At 40.3% G+C, this 10813-nt stretch overlaps 1 pseudogene; it reads left to right on the top strand.

Moving 5' to 3' along the window:
- The first annotated feature begins 5494 nt into the window (after positions 1-5494).
- Positions 5495-7411, top strand: LOC142159491 (E3 SUMO-protein ligase KIAA1586-like; annotated as a pseudogene).
- The last annotated feature ends 3402 nt before the right edge of the window (positions 7412-10813 follow it).

Below are 10813 nucleotides of genomic sequence, written 5' to 3'. Positions count from 1 at the left end.
TATGTAGAACTTAGCTGATCCGAGAGTAGAGATGACTCAACATAGCAGGTGGTACTGGAAACACTGATTCTTATTAAGTAGAACAGCAAGCGTTAAACATCACCCAAGGACTTGGATGAACACTGACACATGCAGTAGAATGTTGCCTAGAAGTAGCAGAGACGTGAGTAGTATCTGAACCATGCGTGGAACTACAGGTAGCAGGATTCGTTGTAAATGCAATGCTAAGTTCGCTGCTGTATGAAGCAAATGAACAGAGACACGTAACTTGAGCCCAAGTACTAGCCACCGGCACAACAAGTAGTTCACAATAACAGTCCAGTAACCAGGTAACAGCAGAGTAAGGATAACCCGTGTCAGACGTGGAACTACAGGTGACAGGTAACTTGATAGTATCTCTACAGCGAGATGCAGCGATCTTAGCCAGCCAGACGTAAAGTTGAACCAATAGATAAGGCACAGGTTTAGCAACAACTCACGATACTCATACAGCGTGCAGATGAATAGCAGAGAGGAGTTCCAGCTTGCAGGTGAACAGCAGTGAGGAGTTTGCAGCTTGCAGGTGAACAGCAGTGAGGAGTTTGCAGCTTGCAGGTGAACAGCAGTGAGGAGTTTGCAGCTTGCAGGTGAACAGCAGTGAGGAGTTTGCAGCTTGCAGGTGAACAGCAGTGAGGAGTTTGCAGCTTGCAGGTGAACAGCAGTGAGGAGTTTGCAGCTTGCAGGTGAACAGCAGTGAGGAGTTTGCAACTTGCAGGTGAACAGCAGTGAGGAGTTTGCAACTTGCAGGGGAACAGCAGTAAGGAGTTCAGTCCAGCGAGCAGGTAACGGACACACGGAAGGCGAGGTATACAGCCAGATCCAAATGCAACCAGAGTAGCACAAAGAACAGGCAATGAGCCCATAACCCTGGGAGGTTAATATAGTGCTCCAGGACCAATGAGGTTCAGGAGGAGGTCCAGATCACAGTAGCCAGGAACACCTGTGAAAGTAATGTCTCTGAGGCAGAAGCAAGCAGAATCATGGTTCTTAAAGGGAAAGTCACAGCGCCGGCACCTAACTATGAGACCGGCGTGTGACACTCGGATGTAATGCGCTAATAAGAGCTCTTGATAAGGAGTCTTTGGTGTGGTAAGACTAAGCAGTCTTATAGATCCACTTCCATATAATGAGTGGATACCCTGATTCATAACCAGCACGGTTTCCAATAATGGCAAGTCTGGTATTAGCCGTAGATCAAGTCAAAAAGTATACTGAAATTATATTTGAGTTCCACCTTGGAACGCACGTGGCTATTTCAATCACCTCATTTCCGGAAATAGCTACGTGCTTTCCAAGGTGGAACACACGCCAACACCGGGTCATATTGGTACAGATTCGATTTACAGCAACCCATTACTGAGACGTAGGGATCTGTTCCCTCTGCTCCGCTCAATAAGGACCTATAATCGGAGAGACCCAAGCGCAAGTATAATTTCAGTATACGTTTTGACTTGATCCACAGCTAATACCAGACTTGCCATTATTGGAAAAGTGAGTCAAAGGGGTATATTTACTAAACTGCAGGTTTGAAAAAGTGGAGATGCTGCCTATTGTAGCCAATCAGATTCTAGCTGTCATTTTGTAGAGTGCACTAAATAAATGAAAGCTAGAATCTGATTGGTTGCTATAGGCAACATCTCCACTTTTTCAAACCTGCAGTTTAGTAAATATACCCCAAAGAGTAAAGAAAAAGAGGGTCATTCTGAAAATTAGCAATTGTAGTGGCATATGCTAACAGTCCCAACCTGCATTGAAACACCAGTTCCACTCAATCCGTTAAATTGCTGGGATGAACTAGTATAACTTAAGACTTTTCTATTTTCTGTTCTTCCTGGTATTCCCAGTTGTCACGGGATAAGCTAGGATTTCACAAACTCATTTCACTCTCTTCTTACCATCACTACTCAGTCCCGTGTTACATAACAGAAAACTGAAAAGAATGGTGCTTGCTCATGTAAAAGAAATGGTTGGCAGTTATGGCAGTGGTGTGAATGGGTGGGTACATGCTTCTGTTTAACAATCCTGTAATTAATTTGTTGTCACTAAATAAATATTCTCACATAAAACTGGATGTGTGTTCTTTATATAAGCTTGTATATAATTGTAAACAAGAATAAAGGAAATATGTGCACCAAAAATGTGTATCAAGCATGTAAATTAAAGAGGATTATCTAAATTATTAGGCCAATTCTTTGTATTACTAAATTCTGCTACAATTTTTAAATCACATGCAATATTATTAGTTGATTACACTAAGAATATCAGGTTGATATACATACTTATATATAAACCCCTTAGAGACACAATCCAGTGCTGTTCTTTTAATGTGTGTTTTTTTAGTCTTTGTTAATTGGGGATAAATCGTAATATCACTGTGAACAGCAGCAAGGGATTCTATCTGTCTTCTTTTTTTTTTTTTTTTTTACTTTTTATTTGTAACAGCAGATAATAACAATACAGGTCATTCAGTACATTTAAATATTACTGACATAAGCTACAACAGAATAAATACATCCTACACAATGTGGTAAAGTCCAGGTAGTAGCTAGGAGCTAAAGGCAGTGGGGGGATTCAGCCGGTTCGCACCGGTTCTATAGAACCGATTCCTAAAATGCTTGCGGTTCGGCAGAACCGTTTGCTGGCCTGCTGTGCGGCACTGGCTCCTGGCTCTCACCCGATCCGGCATCCGGCTCCCGGCTCCCTCCCCCGATCCGCCACGCAGAGCTTCCGATGCTCTGCTGGAAAACTGCATATTACCTCATGCGGCTGCGCGATGTGACATCCTGACGCAGCCGCCGTGATGTCATGCGCAGTCGCCTAGGAGCCTCTGACTACGCGGTTTCACTAGCTGGGTGCGCACAGTGAATGCCAGCAGCCTGCTCAGGTATTAATTTGTATTCGTCCTTCGTTTTGGTTTTAAGTAAGAAAGAGTATTTTTTTTGTCATTGTTTCTGGGGGGGGGGGTGTAAGGAAATATCTGCGGGGGGAATAAGTAAAAATTATTGCAGGGGGGGCAATGACTGCAGGGGAAAGTATAAGGAAATTACTTTAGGGGGGAGTATAAGGAAATACCTTCAGGGGGGGAATAAGTAAAATTTATTGCAGGGGGAGGCAATGACTTCGGGGGGGTATAAGGAAATTACTTTGGGGGGCGTAAGGAAATACTTGCGGGGGGGGGATAAGTAAAAATGGTTGCAGGGGGGGACAATGGCTGTAGGAGGGGGAAATGAAAATACCTGCAGGGGTGACAATGACTGTAGGAAAGGGCTAATGAAAATACCATGCAGGGGGGAGTAAGGAAAAATGGCTGCCGGGGGGGGGGGGGGGCAATGGCTATAAGAGGAGGAAATGAAAATTACTGAAGGTGGGTAGTTAAATGAATTAACAAGTTTTTTATCTATACATATTTTGTTAATATATATATATATATATATATATATATATATATATTTAATAACTAACCCACGCATCTAAACACAACAAAAACAGCGTTGTGGGGAGTAAACTGTATAAAGATGTATATAAATATATATATATATATATATATTTATATACATCTTTATACAGTTTACTCCCCACAACGCTGTTTATGTTGTGTTTAGATGCGTGGTTTAGTTAGAGGGAGCACAATAGTCCATATTAACAGCTACAGTGGGAAGTAATAACTATTTTGGAAGTACACAATTTATTTTTGTGTATCTGAGTTTATTCCCTGTTTGAAGTTGTTATTGTAATGAAAATACCTGCAGGGGTAATGAAATGTCTTAGGGGGTATTTAAGAAATAGAGCAGCTTTGGGAGGCATGATAACTTTATTGCGTGACGGTTACATGGATGCTCTCTGTGGTCTCAGCGATCACTAGAATATTAAATATTAGTGAAATGGGGGTGGTAGAGGTTAATATTTTATTGACCACAAATGTTCAGATATTGCTTATATACGCCTGTACAATGGGGTAGTTTTATCTGTCCATAATGAAGTGTTTTGTTTGAACTAAGGAGCCTAATCATTCAGGGTTTGTTAACATTTTGCATTATAATACAATTTTTGCATTTTCAATACAGGACTCCAACTTTCACAAGCCAGCGAGAGGACAACAAAGCTGCAAGAGAGAAGAGCAAGAACAGGTAAGAGACAATGGCACAATCTGTCTAAATTTAATGCTGGAGAACACTTATGAATATTCATATTTAGGAGTATTCAGTAACATATTTGTTTCAATTGCTTCATTATTGTAGGGTATGCAACTTATTTAAACACATTGTTGGTTGTGCAGTATTTTTACTGATTTAGTCTTTTAGTGTATGCTATGTGCCGGATTAGTTATTTATTTTAGAATGATTTTTATTTTTTCATTTTGAATTTAAGTCTATTGTGTTAAATTATATGGGCCTGAGTCAATGAGGAAAGCAAAGCAAAATAAGAAGTAAGTTTGCTCTTGAACAAACCATGTTACAATGCAAGGGGTGCAAATTAGTTTATTATTTTGCACATAAGAAAAATACTGGCTGTTGCTTCATGTTGGACTGCACCAGCAACACCATTTCAGCGTCCAACTATATCGTGCATGGAGCCCACAGCAGGTGGGCCTGTGTGCTGTAAATGCCAGGGCTGATTTTTAGTCCCAGTCCGGCCCTGCCTGCTGGCCTGGAGAAATCAGTTTTAATAGCTCTTGAAAAAGTTCTTTATAGAACGAAACGCAGAGGTCCGCTATCATTTGATACTTTGGCACTTGACATTTTAAACAGTTTTTTACTTTGATGACAGCGTGTAAACTGTCATTATCTGTATGTAAAATAAAGTTATTTTATTCAAGATCCATCTGTCTACTCGATCTGTGAGAGGAAGGAGCGTGACTAACGAGGAGACCACTTGTTTTACACTGCAACAGCATTTGGGATACCGCGCTATTACAGGTATCTCTGGAGGTTAATTTGACCACTATACGTTTTTGATGGTTCCCGCGAGGTGACAGTGAACAGAATTGGAATCTTTCAACCTACATACGTCTGCTTGGTTATGAGGCGGAAAGAGGGCTAAACAGTGAGGAGTACACTCGCCTTCATATTTGAATAGAACTTGGGGCACACCGCTACTGTGAAAAAACTTGGAAGGTGTAAAGTTTGGACACGCAGTGCGGTAGTCTTCGTTGTGGTGACATCAGGCGGAATTGGAATCTACTAAACTTATATGTAAGTAACGGATTGCACTGTTTTCCTTTTATCAACATGAGAGCTGATTGTTATTTTCTTTGTATATATATGGAACGAGACTAACACCTTTGCTTTGAGGCACATTATTTTCACTGCAGTGTTTAATGTGGCAAGAGAGGGGAAGGGCGGCTGAAGGCTGCTGCTAGCTTGCTGAGGAGGAGAAGGTTAGCTCAGGGGCTGTCAGTATGGCTGGGCTGGTTGCTGGGCTGGCTGAGGGCTGGCCAGAGAGGAGAGGAGCCATTTTAATTAGCCTGTAGTGGTGGAGGGGGGAATCAAAATGGCGCAGTAGTATGATGAAGATTCTTCATGCTGCCATGGGACCATGACTTCTGTACTTAGAGTGAGGCTGAGATGTATGCTTCTACTTCCATGTCCATAAATAAATGTTATTATATACAATTTTTTTTATGTTTTTTATGTAGCCCTTGAAACAAGGATGAAAAGGCAACATACTTTGAGAGATTTTTTCAATAAGAAAACAAAGTCAGATTCTGCTGTTGTATCAGAATTGCCCTTGGAAGGTTCAACACAGTCACTAGCACAACCAATACAGTGTGAAGAAAGCAGCACGTCAATTGAAATAGAAAATCACAACAACTCCAATATTGCAGACAGTCTTCCGGAATGCTGGTCAGTGCAACAATATAAAAATTTTAAAGAAAAATATGAAGGCCTGGGCATTTGTAACAAAAAGTTAGGTTGTGAGTATTGTGCGAAATATGATTTCATAAAAGAGAAAAGTGTTCATGTGTCAAAAGAGTGGAAAGGTTTTCAGATTGAGGCATCAGGGAAAAACAGAATGGTACAACAAGCTTCTCTAAGGAAAAAATGAAAGAACATTTTTCATCAAAGGCTCATAACATTTGTAAAGACAACTTCAAAATACGTGAGCAGGATACTATAACAAACGTAGTAGATACAATGAATAAAAAATATTTCAGTACTACTTGTAGAGTATTTAATACAATTTACAGCCTGACAAAAAGATGTAAACCATTTTCAGACATAGAAGATGAGATCGAACTGCAAATGAAAAATGGATTAGATATGGGAATAGGATTGCATTCACGTAAAACTGCTGTGAAAATAGTAGATTTTATTGCCAAGGAAGTTAAAAAAGAAATATTTAGTAAAATTACTGCAAAAGATAAGAAAATATGTTTGATTATTGATGAAGCTTCAACTATATCTTGCAAACCAGTTATAATACTGTTCTTAAAAGTTGAGGACTCAGTTTCATCTCCAACAATTTTTGTTGAGCTAGTTGAATTGGAAAAACAAGATGCAGAGACAATATGTTCTTCAGTTCTGGAAAGCTTACATAAAATTGGGCTTACCAAGAACTACTTACAAAAAAATTTAATTGGATTTTGCTCTGATGGTGCAAGTGTTATGCTTGGGCGAAAATCTGGAGTGAGCACTAGGATCACAAAAGACTTCCCAAACATAATAATATGGCACTGTTTAAACCATCGCCTCCAACTTGTTTTAGATGACTCAATAAAGGAAATAAAGCAAGTAAATCATTTCAAAATATTCCTTGATAAGATATATACTATTGTTCATCAATCCAATAAGAACCAGATTGAACTTACCAAAATATCCAAACAACTTGGAATTGAAATTATTAAGATTGGTAGAATTTTGGGACCAAGATGGGCTGCCTGTAGTTTAAGGTCAACCCTAGCTGTGTGGCGCGCTTATCCTGCACTACATCACTATTTTTCTTCAAATGCCAAGTACTTGGGTATGGCTACCCGTCTTAAAAATATATTTTTTTTAACTGATTTGGCATTAATGATTGATATTTTAAACAAAATTTCTCTGCTTTCCAATGCACTGCAAGCAAGAAATACCGACATAATAAAGGCTGAAAAGCTTGTGATTCGATCTATTAAAGCATTTGAAATGCTTGAAAAAGAAAAGGGTCCATACGAAAAAAAGGTTAATGAATTAATTACTTCAGAAAGCTACAAAAAAAAATCGATTTTGTAGAAAATCATCGGTTTGTTGGCCTTCCTCGGAAAACACTCTTACAAGGCATTGTAACGAATTTTAAAAAAAGATTAATGGATTGTGTCCATTTAAAAGCAGGTTGTAGCCAATTTGATGATAGTAATACATTACAATTTCTCAAGTTTTTGGAGCCAGATTACTGAAATATTGAAGAAGTAATAGTTCCATGGAAAGCAGCTGAAGAGCAATTGCATGCATTTAATACATTTTTCAATTACCAAATTGAGATTAATGAGTATCGAGATTTTGTGGAAAATGTGTTAAAAAGCAACGAGAACTATTCAATTCCTGAAAGTGTTCAAAGAGCTAGAAATATTGTCAGAACAATTGCTGTAAGTTCAGCAGAAGCAGAAAGGGGTTTTTCAAAGATTAACATTATATGTTCTGAGAAGAGAAGTCGGCTAACTGTTTCCAATATATCAAACATTATGATTATCGGTCTTATCGGCCTACCGCTGAAGGAATGGAATCCTACTCCTACAGTGCAAAGATGGTTAAGGGTAAATCACAGAGCTGATGATGCTCGGATAAAAGCAAAGAAAATTGCAAGTGAGGACGCCAATCAAACAGCAATATGGAAATATCTTCACTAACTGTTTATGAGGTATTTAATATTTAAAATCTTACGTTACACATAATCTAGTTGTTTTTACCTCTTTTACTGTTCTTATTGCAGTATTTAATGCGTGAATTGTTAGACTACCTTTCGGTTTATCTTTTGGTATAGTTAAAATGGTCATTAGGACATAGAACCTGTTGTTAATTTTTTTGAATCCCACCACTGGCTAAAGGCCTAGCGAACGTAGATTGTAGTGAGAAACATTCTGCTATAATAGAGAGACCATGTAAGGATGGAGACGTATCAGGAACTGAAAAGACTGCTGAATTTTTTTATTTATTTTTTAGGGGGATGAAAGGAAAGGGAGTGAAGGTGGAAGGGGGGGGGGGAGAATCTTCAGTGTGGAAGTACGTCCCTGCACAGAGACCCTTCGTATCCAGATAAAATGAGGAAGAGACGGGTAGGCACGAGGGGGGGGGGGAAGAGAGTATGGGAAGTGGTGAGTCCCGGAGGTGAATGAGAAGGGAAGAACGTAGAGGGCTTAGAGAAAGCCAGACATATTGCTATTATTATAGGAATACCAAGGTCCCCACACTTTATGAAAAGTGGGAACTGTATCGTGGAGAAGACTTGTCACATATTCCATGGAGGCAGTGTGCCAGGTTCTATTTATAACAGCCTCTGTAGAGGAATGCAAAGCTTGCTTCCAATCACTAGCTATCTGAGGTTTAGCTGCGTTATATATGTGGCAAATAAGTTTATCCAATGATTTGAAGATCCCTTTGACAGGCTGGCACAGATAACGGGTCCTTAGGCACATTAAATGAAGTAACCTACTTGATCAGGAGCAAGACATCATCCCAAAATGTAGATACTAGAGGGCAGTCCCAACATATGTGGAGGAAGGTACCCACTGAACCACAGTTACGCCAACAAAGATCCGAGGTGTGGGGGTAAATAGAGTGCAGTCTTTCAGGAACCATGTACCATCTAGTATAAATCTTGTAGGTATTTTCTCGAATGGCTGTGCTAATGGAAGACCTTGATATCCATTGTCGAATGAGCAACCACCCCTCCTCATCCAGATCCACTCCAAGATCCTGCTCCCATGCCCGTTCAAACGGTTCCATGGGAGGGGATGAGGAGGACACGAGAGACCTGTACAGGATTGATATGTAGCCTCGGCGACCCGGGCTATAAATGCATTGACGTTCAAAGGGCGATGGGGCGGCGAAGCTTGGATGATTGTGTCTGGGCTTGTATAAAACTTTTCGCTTGCATATAGTGTAAGTATAGGTTCCTGAGAAGAACATGTTTATCCTGTAAGTTTGTAAAGGAACATGGTGCATGCTCACTCATCAAGTGAAAGAAGCGGTCTAGACCCACCTTCCTCAAGGGATAAGCAAAAGCTCTAATGCAACCTAGTGGGAATCAAGGGTGTATCCATAGCAGAGTAGGGGGCCAGTACATGTTGCTTGTTCATTTTGTCCCATATCTCCAACATAAAACGAATGGAGGGGATGTCATAGGCTGAGGCTGGTCTGATACTCCTAGGGGTCCAGGGTAAGAAACCTCCCATGTCTGGGGACAACAATTCTTCAATGTCCACCCATTTTTTGAGTCCTACAGGTGATAGCCAAGAGATGGGATGAGTCAATTGTGTGGTGTGGTAGTATTTATCAAATAGAGGAAGGCCCAGGCCCCCGTTATGTTTAGATTCGGCTAAACAGAGCCTACTGGGTCTGGGTCTTTTACCTTGCCACACAAAATTACCACAGAGAGACTGAATAGAGCTCAGAAAGGAATTTGTTACTTTGACAGGGAGGGTTTGAAATAGGTATAACAACCTGGGCAGGACATTCATTTTAATGGTATTGATTCTCCCGAACCACGAGATACAAAAGAAAATTCCAGGTGAGTAGAGCTTGTTTAATAGTAGATAGCAAAGGGGGATAGTTGGCCAGAAAGAGAGTTTCATAGGAAGTTGTAAGGAAAACGCCCAGGTATGGAATTGCACGAGGACGCCACTGAAAATCAAAGTTAAGTTCCAATAGTTTCTTAGTGTGAGGCGGAAGGTGTAGTGCGAGAGCCTCCGATTTGGAATTATTCACTTTGTATCTGGAGAGAGAACCAAAATTCTGCAGCTCCACAAATAGGTTGGGAAGGGAGATGTGGGGTGAAGATAAAGTTAGGAGGGCATCGTCCGAGAAGAGAGAAATCTTATATTGTCTACTATTAACCTGGATTCCCGTCACATCTGTGTTCAGTCGAATCCGAGCAGCAAGTGGTTCAATGCATAACGCAAAAAGCGAGGGGAAAGGAGGCACCCTTGTCTTGTCCCATCATTAATGCCAAACATGGAGGAATTCAAGCCATTCGTCAACACTGAGGAGGACAGGTTATGGTATAGAGCCTGGATATCTTGATGAAAATTACCAAAGAATACAAAGGTTTTAAGGGTTTGAAACATAAATGGCCATTAGAGCCTATCGAAGGCTTTCTCTGCATCAAGCGCTAAAATTACTGAGGGGAGTTTGGATTGATTTATATAGGAAATCAAGTCTATTGTCCTCCTGATATTATCGAGGGCTTGTCTATTAGGAACAAACCCACATTGATCTGGGTCAATATGTTGTGACAGGTGATTGTTCAACCTGTTTGTTAGGATCTTAGCAAATAGCTTGATGTCCGTGTTTAGCAGAGAAATAGGCTGATAGTTGGCGCAAATTGTGGGATCTTTGTTGGGTTTAGGTATGACTATAATAGTGGAACGTGTGGTATCTTTATGAAACTTCCCATCGTGGAGGACCGAATTAAAAGTAGAAAGTAGATGCAAAAAAGTTTTATAGTATGAGATTATGAATCCGTCAGGACCAGGGGCCTTAGATGCTTTTTGGGACTTGAGGACTACTTTAATCTCATTCTCAGAGATATCCGCGTTCAGTTTGGAACTCTGTCATCTTTATATACATATCAGTTCAAGTTA

This window comes from Mixophyes fleayi, chromosome 5, assembly GCF_038048845.1.
Source record: "Mixophyes fleayi isolate aMixFle1 chromosome 5, aMixFle1.hap1, whole genome shotgun sequence".
Lineage (NCBI taxonomy): Eukaryota > Metazoa > Chordata > Amphibia > Anura > Limnodynastidae > Mixophyes > Mixophyes fleayi.
Note: the sequence above shows the minus strand (reverse complement) of the source record. Positions and strands in the feature narration are given on the sequence as shown.